The 12,152-nt window shown below is 35.6% G+C and overlaps 1 pseudogene; it reads left to right on the top strand.

Moving 5' to 3' along the window:
• Positions 1-7,220: 7,220 nt before the first annotated feature.
• LOC120164083 lies at positions 7,221-8,160 on the top strand (annotated as a pseudogene).
• The last annotated feature ends 3,992 nt before the right edge of the window (positions 8,161-12,152 follow it).

Below are 12,152 nucleotides of genomic sequence, written 5' to 3'. Positions count from 1 at the left end.
ATACTAGGAGGCAATAAACAACTCAGATGTTTCACTGTGGATGATGGCGATGCAAGAAGAAATCGAAGTCCTTCATAAAAATAATACATGAGACCTTGTGCCACTACCACAAGGAAGGAAGCCAATTGGTAACAAATGGGTCTTCAAAATCAAGCGAAATAGTGACGATCAAGTTGAGAGGTATCGTGCAAGACTGGTGGTCAAAGGATATGCTCAAAAAGAAGGTATTGATTTCAATGAAATTTTTTCTCCTGTGGTTCGACTAACAACAGTTCGAGTAGTCTTGAAAATGTGTGCTACATTAAATTTACATCTAGAGCAGCTAGATGTTAAAACAACTTTTCTTCATGGAAATCTTGTAGAAGAGATTTACATGCTTCAACCTAAAGGTTTTGAAGAAGAAGAAGAAAAGAAGAACTTGGTTTCCAGGTTGAACAAATCTCTATACGGTCTAAGTCAGGCATCGAGGTGTTGGTATAAGAGATTTGATTCCTTCATTATGTGCCTTGGATACAACAGACTTAATGCAGACCCTTGTGCTTATTTCAAGAGGTCTGGTGATAACGATTTTGTTATATTGTTGTTGTATGTTGATGACATGTTGGTTGCAGGACCCAACAAAGATCATATTGAAGAATTGAAGACACAACTGGCTAGGGAATTTGAAATGAAGGACTTGGGATCAACAAACAAGATTCTAGGGATGCAAATTCACCGAGACAGAAGTAATAGGAAGATTTGGCTTTCACAAAAGAATTACTTGAAGAAGATCTTGTCACGATTCAACATGCAAGATTGTAAGCCAATTTCTACCCCTCTTCCTATTAACTTCAAATTATCTTCCAGTATGAGTCCTAGCAGTGAAGAAGAGAGGATGAAGATGTCTCGAGTACCGTATGCATCAACAGTGGGAAGTTTAATGTTCGCTATGATATGCACAAGACCAGACATTGCAGAAGCAGTGGGAGTGGTTAGTCGGTACATGGCGAATCCAGGCAAATAGCATTGGAATACAGTAAAGAGGATCCTTAGATACATCAAAGGGACTTCAAATGTTGCATTATGTTACGGTGGATCAAACTTACTAATCAATGGTTATGTAGATTCTAACTATGCAGGAGATTTGGATAAAAGTAAATCTACTACAGGATATGTGTTCAAAATTACTGGTGGAGCTGTAAGCTGGGTTTCAAAATTGTAGTCAGTTGTGGCTACGTCCACAACAGAGGCAGAATATGTAGCAGCTACACAAGCCAGTAAAGAAGCAATTTGGTTGAAGATGCTATTGGAGGAGCTTGGGCATAATCAAGAGCATGTTTCTTTGTTTTGTGATAGTCAAAGCACCTTGCATCTAGCAAGGAATCCAACATTTCATTCAAGGACAAAGCACATACGAGTTCAGTACCATTTCATTCGTGAAAAGGTGAAAGAAGGGATGGTAGATATGCAGAAGATCCATACCAAAGACAACATAGCAGATTTCATGACGAAGGCAATCAACACTGATAAATTTACTTGGTGTCGATCCTCTTGTGGCCTGTCAGAGACGTAAGCAACATGAAGGTACAAGGTAGAAAGAATGGTGTGAAGATATGATTGTTCCAATCAAATCTTCAAGTGGCAGATTATTGAAAATCAAAGCATATGGGGCGGCTGGAAAAATGATTTTGGGCGGCTAATATAGTCAAATTTAGGCAACCAAATTGTTGAAAAAATAAAGGGATAATTACTAAATTTAATCCCTAAAATTTAGGGTATTTACAAATTAGTCCTTAAGTTTCAACTATAAATACCCTAGCTCATTTAGCTTCAAAACCATCCCAAAGCATTTTAGCTTTCTTCCAATACTAGAGAGAATTTAGAGAGTTTCTTGAGAGTTGTTTTCTCCTTTTTATCAAGAGAGAATTATCATTGTTTTCTCCTTTGTAGATCGAGAGAAGTTGTAATTCCTATTTTCTCATAGTGAAATTCTTCTACCGTTGTCCGTGGTTTTTATCCTATATTATTTAGGGGTTTTCCATGTAAATTTTGTGTCTCTTTTATATTTATTTTTATTTTCTCAAATTATCAGTTGCGATTTTGCTCTATCCGATAGCCCAACAATTAAATCGAAGTATGGTTCTACATCTAGTTCGTGGCAATTAAATACTACGAACTTGAAGGGGATGTCGATTGTCTGGAGAGGAATTATAAAGAATCGGTTGAAGGTGGATGTCTCTAAATGGATGAGTTTAGACGCTTTTAGGTGGCAGATTGGAGACGGTAAAACTACTCTATTTTGGGAGGACTGATGGTGTGGAGAAAAACCTTTCAAGGATAGTCTATATGCGGTTGTATAGGTTATCCTCTTGTAAATGAGCAAATATAGCTACTGTTTTTGAAAAAGACAATTGAAGTATTGCGAAGTGGGAGTTGATGTTCACAAGGAATCTATTAGAGAGGGAACGGACAATGGTCGAGGATTTAATTAGCACAATTGAGGGGGTGAAATTGGTGGCAAGCTTGGCAGATAAACTGGTCTGGGTTCATGATAGAACATGTTTATTTTCTGTGAAAAAGCTCTCGCAGCTGATGTTCAATGTGGGCTTAAACTTTCGAATTAACTGTAGAGGTAGAGTCAAGAATAGTTCTTTATTGGTTGAACAATGTTCAATGTCACCCTTGGATCTGGTGTGGTGATTGATAAAGTGGTTTCTAGGGTCGAAAAGATTTGATTTAAACATGTTTCTCATCCGAGAAATGATATGACGTTATCCGAGAAGCTATTTTCAAAGCGTGGTGGTGACTCGAAAGTTGTGTTATCTGCATTGTGAGAGTTGTGTTTTCGTATTTAACTGTCATTGTTTAGTTTTTGGGTAGATTGTCTTTGGAAGCAGACTAGTGCAGTAATAGTCTATAGGTTGGGACTTTCGCTTATTTGTACTGGTGTTTCTTCCCTGGTTGAGTAGTACTCTTTCCCTCTACATAGATCTAGAGAGATTTTTAACGAGGCTCTCAATCAAGTTTAGGCCCGTATGATTTCCTTTTAATCATATTCGCCGAACAAAAAAAAACTATCAAGATTCGATTATAATTTTGAGTCGCGTGTAGACAGTTACAATCCAATACATAATCCAACAACCAAACCACTGTCATAGCCTATCAAAGCAAAAAAAATTAAGATTTTTTAATTTAGGAGTTAATATTTGATCTAATTATTATTAAAAATAAGATCATAAAAATAATGTAATTAATATTTTATAATAATACGTGAAACACATACATTAATAAGAGTAAAATTATAATTTATTTCAAAACGTGAAATTAAAAATAAAAAAATATAAATTATAAATTTTAACTTTTGTGATTGATTTGAATTTATTATTCCCAAATGTTAATTTCTTAAAAAAAATGTGCAAACACACAAATACTGTATGAGGAAAATCTTGATAAGATAACTACTACCAAATGGGAGCCGATGAAATCAATTATTTTGAGTGTCTCATCAATGCATGTGCTTAAACAGATAACAAGAGAACGATAAGTAACAAGACAACAAAAACGTTGTTGGGTGGGGTAATGTGATATTAAAATTTTTATCAAGACATGTATGAGTTGGATATTAAAAATTTTCTTCACATTTTATCATTTTTAGATAGTAAGTTTGAGATTTATTATCAAATTGATAGAATATTAAAATACGCGGATTAAATCTTAGACCTGAAATAAAATTAAAATAATTGTAAAATTTAAGGGACGATAGATAGTTTATTGTATCATTTTTAATAGTTTGGTATGATTATAAGGTAGTATTCATTTAGAATTTTCTTAATCAATGAACAACACATATCTTATTAACCCATTTATTCGAACTCATGATCTCTATCAAATACAACCTTTTATTTTATTATTGAGACCAATTTATATTGACCGTAAAATAGTTCCATTAGAAATTAAATCAATTTGTTAATTTTATTAATTATTACTTTGTAATTTCTATGGTCAAGGACAATTTTCATCCTAATTTATTATTGAGACCATTTTTATCACCTCATCAATGGTCTCTAACCAATTAAACGAATGAACATTATATTTTTTATAAATTAAAATTTCCAAATCATCATTTTTTTATCTCATCCTCTCATTCTTCAATCCCAAACCCAGTTTAAGTTTCCTCATCTTCCTCCTTTCTATACAACCTCGTCTTCTCCCTATCAACCGATGCGTCACCTCCGCCTATAGTTTGCATGGTCGGCAGCGACATCGGCGGTTCCTCCGTCACCCGCTTCCTTCGGAGGATGACGATTTGAGGTCACTTGGGTTCTAGGATGGGAAGGGGTTTGTTTTCAAAGCCCTCGAAGTGGATTCAAAGATTCCATGGGTGCAAAAGATTGTTTCCTATTTCAATTCTTTAGGTGGTGATGGCATTTTAGTTTATTATTAGGAGGAGGAGAAGGGGTTAACGGAAATTAATTATCATGTCAATAAGGTAAATTGACGTTTATGAATGGAGTAAATTGGGTTGAGACTGTCGTCTTTATATCTGCATTACCTGATCTGAATTAGTCGGTCAATAGATCGGATACTAGTGATTAATTCAAAAAAAAATTGATGACTATATTGCAGGTTTCAAAATTGAGTAACCAAACTACAAACTTCCTAAAAGTTTAAGAATTATCTATATAATTTACCCTAAAATTATGCAAACACGGACTGTGGATAATCTTCAAAGGAAAATCTACTTCCAAATGGAACATTATGGAATCAATTATTTTGAACGTCTCATTCAAGTATTTATGGATTTTGCTGATTTTTTTACATTTTATCTTTTTCAGGATAGAAGAAGATTGAGTTTTATATTTAAGATTTAATTAGTAGAATATTAAAATTATATGAGTTAATTTTTAGAAATGGGATTAAATTAAGATAAGTCTAAAATTTAAGAGTTAAATATTTTATTATACCAATTTATATTAACGTTCACATTAAAAAAAAGTTAATGACAAGGGATTATTTCTTAGGCTATGTTTGGTGTGACTTTCTAAAAACACTTTTAGGTAAAAAAAAATTGTTTTAACCATAAAATCAATGTCAAACAGGTAAAAAAAATAAAGAAAAAAATTTTACGGTGGAAACAGTAGTTTCAAACCAACCGCTAAAACTAGGATTTCTAGGATTTTCAGTTTCAACTTTGCATTTGGAAACAAATTATAATTTTATCCGTAGTAATGCATATGCTCTACTCAATTATTTATTTTCATTTTATTTTAATAATTTACTAACGTCCTTAAAAATAATTTATTATTTAATAATTTATTTTAATTACTAGTTTTGTTTGTAATATTCTTTTTGTCATAATAATTTTATGTCCACGTATTAAAAAGTATTGATAATATTTTTTTTCTTAATAAAATCTTTCATGTATAAAAAAATTATTAATGAGTAACCTTAAAATATTTTTTATATTTTTATTATAGTTAAAATTGAGATATTTTATATATCATAGTATTAATAAATGTAAATATAATTTCAATGTTATATTTTTAATTTATAACATAATGTTTATAATGGATATTTTATCTTTTTAAACTCACGTTTTAAAAATAATCTCAAATAACTTAATTTTATACAATACTTTTAAAAGTTGATTTTAGAGTAATTTTTAAAAGCTGCGTCAAACTGGACTTTAATGATTTTAGTTAAGTTTATAAGACTAAGGAAACATGGATGCTTGAAGTTGTAAAAATTCTTACAAATTACAAAATATTTTCTTCAAAATTATGCAAACACGTGAATACCGTACTAGGAAAATCGGCAAAAATGTCAGAATAAGGCAGCATGGGAAATTTTCCCCCACAATAAGTTTCAACATTTTTTCTCCGACTCCAAGATATCTCGTCGTCTTCAAATTAAAATTTTGTTTCATGGGATTACTCGACATCTTTAGTTAAATTCTTCCTCTGATTATTGTGCATTGTTTGGTGATTTTTCCGAAAAATCACATTTTTTCTTAAATATTTATGTGTCAGGCACCATTTGAGATAATATTATCGAACTAACACCCTTTGCAGAAAGGCACGGTGCATGATGTTGATGTGGCGCCACGTGGGGTAAGGCGCAGCCCACGTTGGGAAGAATAAATACCGAAGGCGCGACCTATGCACCTTCCACCCCATCGACCCAACTGACCGTTCACACCCTCCATCCCACCCTATAAATACACCCCTCTCAATTATTTTCACCACACCAAATCCTCTCAAATCATCTCAAAAACCAAACCTCGTTCAAATTTTATTTATAAGGTATATTTTATTATATTTAATATTTTGTTAGTATTTTATTTAATTATTGTATTATTTAATTTTTAGTATTTTATTTAATTATTTTATTTTTTGCAGTTATAAAATGAAAGGCGGTCTGCTTCGTTTGGATGGAAATCTGTATAAGTTAACGAAAACAATGATGTTGGAAATCTATACTGAAGCGACGACATTCTTCTAGTAATTCCAACATGAACCTTACTTGAAATCTTTATTATCACATCCTCAAGAGTTATGTTTCTCTGGAAGGATATTTTAACATAATGATTTGATACGAAAACAACACCGGTTTCATCTTCCCGAATTTCTCCATCATAATAAACAATAGCTGAAATTCGCGTCATTCTTAGAGTTTGAAAGGGAGACAATATTATATCTGCAAAAAAAAAACCGAAACAATTAAATAAAAAATATATGAATTAAAGGGTGTTAGATCGAGAATATTATCTCAAAGGGTGTCTGACACGTAAATATTTAAGAAAAATATTATTTTTTTGGAACAATCTCAAAAAATGCACAGTAATTGAAAGTTCATTTTTAAAGTATTTTTTAAAAGTTGCGTCAAACTGGATTTTAATGATTTTAGTTAAGTTTATAAGAATAAGGAAACAAGAATGCTTGAAGATGTAAAAATTCATACAAAGTAGTTCAAAATATTTTCTTCAAAATTATGCAAACAACACATCTCAAACACAATCTGGTAATCATGAAAACCACAAGTGCTTCTGTATCTCTTCTTTGTAGAGATATCTATTACCAAATGGGACCTTGTGGAATCAATTATTTTGAATGTCTCGTTCATGCACGTGCTTAAATAAATAAGAAGACGAAACAGTGAATGACTAGACAACAAAAATGCTACATGTACGAGGTGGTCCTAATAATTTACCTCATATTTCAAATGTGTTGTACCTTACCTCAATGAATTATGGAAGTTCATGGAGCTTACACCTTCATAAATTGGCAAACACATCTCAAACACAATCTGCTAATCATGAAAACCACAAGTGCTTCTGTTTTCTTCTTTTCGCCCTGTTTGGCCTGGCCAACGCTGCAAACAATGCTGTGCTGGATGCTGCCGGTGAAGAGGTCGTCACAGGTGTCCCATACTATGTAGTGTCAGGGATATGGGGCGCTGGAGGCGGAGGGCTTGCCATAGGCAGGGAGAAGGGTAGACCATGCCCGGAAATCGTCGTTCAGAGACAATCCGATATGGACTATGGTAATCCCGTGATATTTCTAATGCGGACCCTAACGATGACGTTGTCCGTGTGTCCTCCGACGTAAACTTGAAGTTCACTGGACCAAGAGACAGACTCTGCCTAACATCAACCGTGTGGAAGGTTCAAGATCTCGACGAACAAACCGGAAAAAGGTGGCTGGAACTTGGTGGGGAAGAAGGAAGCCCTGGTTGCGACACAAAGGAGAATTGGTTTAAAATAGAGAAGGCCAGCATTCCTGGTATGTATAACTTTAAGTACTGCCCTTCGGTATGTGGCTCATCCGCAACTTATTGCAACGAAATTGAGAGAGCTCGAGATGGCAGACAAATGCGTTTGGCTCTATCCGAAGGCCAAGGGTTTGCATGGCCATGGGTGTTTATCAAAGCAATCCAACCACGTACGAGGATTCAACAAGTTGTTCGTGCTTAATTGAAAGCCATCGTTAAGCATGAACTAATTACTACTTTAGTATTAGCTTTTAAGTGAATAAAGGTTAGGCCACTGCTTAAATCTGAGAGAGCTTATCATTAAAGTTGCCTTGTTAGAGGCAGCAGCATGTTCATGCTTACAGGGTTTGACTCTCAGGGCCCTGCTTTGTACTCTTTTCAGCTTATTGAATAAAACTATCTAGTTAATTACTTCTTGCTTCCATTGATTTTAGTATTACACTCACTAATTGCGTAACTTGTTTGGTTTTTTTTTTGCATCCAGTTCGATCACATGTGTGTGGTGCATAAAATAATTGAGAGTGTTGGGAAATAAACCGAGTACGAGTAATTTCCCTATAACCAGATTAGTGAGAATGCGAAATAAAAGCGGAAAAATAATACCCGAAATTGATAACGGAGTTCAGCCAATTATGCCTACGTCTCCGGACTGTTGCAGATCTTTTACTAAGAGAGAAAATTTACAAGTGTTTACAAAACTCTCACTACTCACAAGAAAGCTCTCTAGTATTGGGAGAAAGAAATGATTTGGGATGATTTTGAAGCTAAATGAGCTAAGGTATTTATAGTTGAAGCTTGGAGACTAATCTTTGAAAATACCCTAAAGTCTAGTGACTAAAAATAATTTTCCCATGCCATTTAGCATCCCATGTTTTAGCAGCCCTTTTTTTTAATTCTAAGCCGCTGGCTGCTGCCCTTTTCTTTGACCAATAATCTCTCACTTGAAAACTGATTTCAATCTTTCTTCACACCTCGATCAATGCAGCAGTATTTCTGGTCTTTTATTCTAGCATGCCAACTGAAGCTAAACACAACTTCAGTTTGTCCGTGGTCACCGTCTTTGTCAACATGTCTGCCGGAGTTTGAGCTCCACTAATTTTTTCAAGTTTCAAAATCCCTTCTTCCAGAAGAGACCGGATAAAATGATATCGCAATTGTATGTGTTTCGTCCTGGAATGAAAAAACGGATTCTTCGCTAGATGGATAGCACTTTGACTGTCGTAATACAAGACATTGTTTTCTTGTTTCTTGCCTAACTCTTCCAAGAAACCTTGTAGCAAACCATCTCCTTGTTGGCTTTCGTAACAGCGACATATTCTGCTTCGGTTGTGGAGAGAGCAACTATCTTCTGTAGTTGAGAAACCCAACTCATTGCGGTTCCTCCTAGAGTATATACATACCCTGTAGCGCTCCTTCTGATGTCAACATTTCCGGCTAAGTCAGCATCTACATAGCTTGTCAGTATCGTATCTTCACATTTGAAACAAAATGCTTTGTTTGTGGTACCCCGCAGATATATGAGGATTCATTTGACTGCTTCCCAGTGTAGTGTACCTTGCCCGAATTATTCATGTATCTGTTAACAGCTCCCACTGCTTGAGCAATATCTGGTCTGGTACAAACCATGACATACATTAGACTTCCAATTGATGAGGCATACGACACCTTCACCATTCGTGCACTTTCTTCCTCCGTCTTTGGTGACTGTTCTTTGGAGAGTCTAAAATGAACACCTAAAGGTGTACTTATTGGTTTATCATCTTGCATGTTGAACATGGAGAGTACTTTGTTGATGTACTCAGCCTGTGATAACATCAAAGTCTCCGACTTTGTGTCTCTCTTAATCCTCATCCCAAGGATCTGCTTTGCATGGCCCATATCTTTCATTGCAAAATGCTTAGACAATTTTTACTTTAAGTTTATAATCTCTTGCATGTCTAAACCTGCAACGAGCATGTCATCAACGTACAACAATAAAATAATGAAGTTGTTGTTGAACCTCTTGATGTAGCAACAATGATCTGCTTGACATCTGGTAAAACCACTGCTACTCATGAAACTATCAAACTTCTTGTACCACCGTCTAGGAGCTTGTTTTAAACCATACAATCTCTTCTTCAACATGCATACCAGGTTTTTCTTGCCTACCTCTATGAAGCCTTCTGGCTGCCTCATATAGTTTTCTTCCTCCAAATCACCATGAAGGAAAGTTGTCTTTACATCTAACTGCTCAAGATGTAAATTCTCTGCAGCTACAATTTTCAACACTAGTCTGATTGTAGACAATTTCACGACTGGAGAGAAAATTTCATTGTAGTCAATACCTTCTTTTTGCCGAAAGCCTTTGACAATCAATCTTGCTTTGTAACGTTTGCTCCCATTGTGCTTTTCTTTGATCCTGTAAATCCACTTGTTATGGATCGCTTTTTTGCCTGTTGGTAATTCAGCCAATTCCCACTTCTGATTTGACATAAGCGAGTTCATATCATCTTTCATGGAAGACTCTCACTTGACTGAATCCTCCACCTGCATTGCTTCATCATAACACTCTGGTTCACCATTGTCAGTCAGCAACAAGTAGTGCAAAGAAGGCGAATAACGCTGGATTGGTTTAGGAATTCTAGAGGAGCGTCTCAGTTCTGGTGTGCCTGGTTCTTCTTGAACTGCTTCAGAACTGATCTGAACATCATTTCCAGAAATCTCCTCAAACTCAACAAATTTCTTTGTTTCTGCTTCAGTGTTGGAGCTACTTGATTATATGGTTGACCTGTCTTTGTGCATCACATTCTCATTGAAAATGACATCTCTGCTTCTGATGATCTTCCTATTTTCATAGTCCCAAAACCGATAACCGAACTCATCACCAGCATAACCAACAAAGACACATTTGTTGGACTTGGCGTCAAGTTTACTTCTTTCAGCAGAATTTATGTGTACATAAGAAATACAACCAAACACTCTTAAGTGTGAAAGATTTATTTCTTTCTTGCTCCAAAATTCCTCTGGTATTCCACCATCCAAAGGAACTGAGGGCCCACGGTTTATCAGGTAAGCTGCAGTGTTGATAGCTTCAACCTATAGAAATTTGGGCAATCTGGCATGTATCCTCATGCTTTTGGCACGTTTATTCAGAGTTTTGTTCATGCGCTCTGCTATGCCATTCTGTTGCGGTGTCATGGGAACTGTTGTCTCCATCTTGATCCAATTGTTTGCGCAAAAATCTCTGAATATACTGTTTCTGTACTCTCCTCCATTGTTAGACCTCAACCGATTGACTTTCAAACCGATCTCATTTTCCACCATGACCTTCCATTTTCTGAAGGTATTAAATACTTCTGATTTCTTCTTCAGAAAATAAACCCACACCTTCCTTTTTGAATCATCGCTGAACGTGACATAATATAGTGAGCCTGCAAGGGATGGAACTGGAGATGGTCCCCATACATCAGTATGAACCAACTCTAACTTTTCTGCCTTGGGTGTCTTGCCAATCTTTGCAAAACTGACTTTCTTTTGTTTGCCAAAGATGCAATCCTCGCATAGTCCGACATACTACTTTAGATCCGGCAACTTCCCTTTTGACAAAAGTGTCTTCATCCATTTCTCGCTCATATGACCAAGCCTTTGGTGCCATATGTTTGATTTTCCATAAGCATATACTACTGTAATGATATTCTCTAAATTTGAGGTTACATAGAGAGTACCAGTCTTCTTACCACGAGCAATGACGAGTGCTCCTTTGGTAATCTTTCATTCACAACCTGAAAAGGTTGTGTTATATCATTCTCCATCAAGTTGTCCTACAGAAATCAAATTTCTTTTGAGGCTAGGAATATGTCTCACTCCTTTCAGTGTCCAGGTGGTCTGGTTTGGAAACTTTAATCATATGTCTTCTTTTCCGACGATCTTCAAGGTTTCATCATCAGCTAGATTAACCCTCCCAAAATCACCACTGATATAATTCTCTATGATTTCTTGGTAAGGGGTGGAGTGGAAAGATACCCCTTAATCCAAGATCCATGATTCAATCGGGCTGTTGACGCTTAGAATCATGGCATCACCTGTCTCCTCTGTCATGTTGGTAGATTCCTGTGCGCTGATATCTTTCTTCAGTGCTCGACAATCTCATTTAAAGTGACCCTTCTTGCCACAATTATAACAGGTAAAATCTTTCTTTCATGTTCTCTATTTGCCCCTTTTGGATTTTGATCTGCCACGATTTGATTTTTTTTTGAAGTTCTCCCTCTAGACTCCGTGTACAAGGCTGAGGAGGTTGATGCTTCACCCGCTTCTCTACGTCGAATTTCTTCACTCAATACTAGATCTCGAACATCGTCGAATTTTAATTTGCTATTTCCCGATGAGCTGCTGACTGCTGTAACAGTAGCATTCCAACTGTCTGG

The sequence above is a fragment of the Hibiscus syriacus genome, unplaced genomic scaffold, assembly GCF_006381635.1.
Source record: "Hibiscus syriacus cultivar Baekdansim isolate YM2019G1 unplaced genomic scaffold, ASM638163v2 tig00111504_pilon, whole genome shotgun sequence".
Classification (NCBI taxonomy): domain Eukaryota; kingdom Viridiplantae; phylum Streptophyta; class Magnoliopsida; order Malvales; family Malvaceae; genus Hibiscus; species Hibiscus syriacus.
The sequence above is the reverse complement of the archived record's forward strand: the minus strand, read 5'-3'. Positions and strand labels throughout refer to the sequence as shown.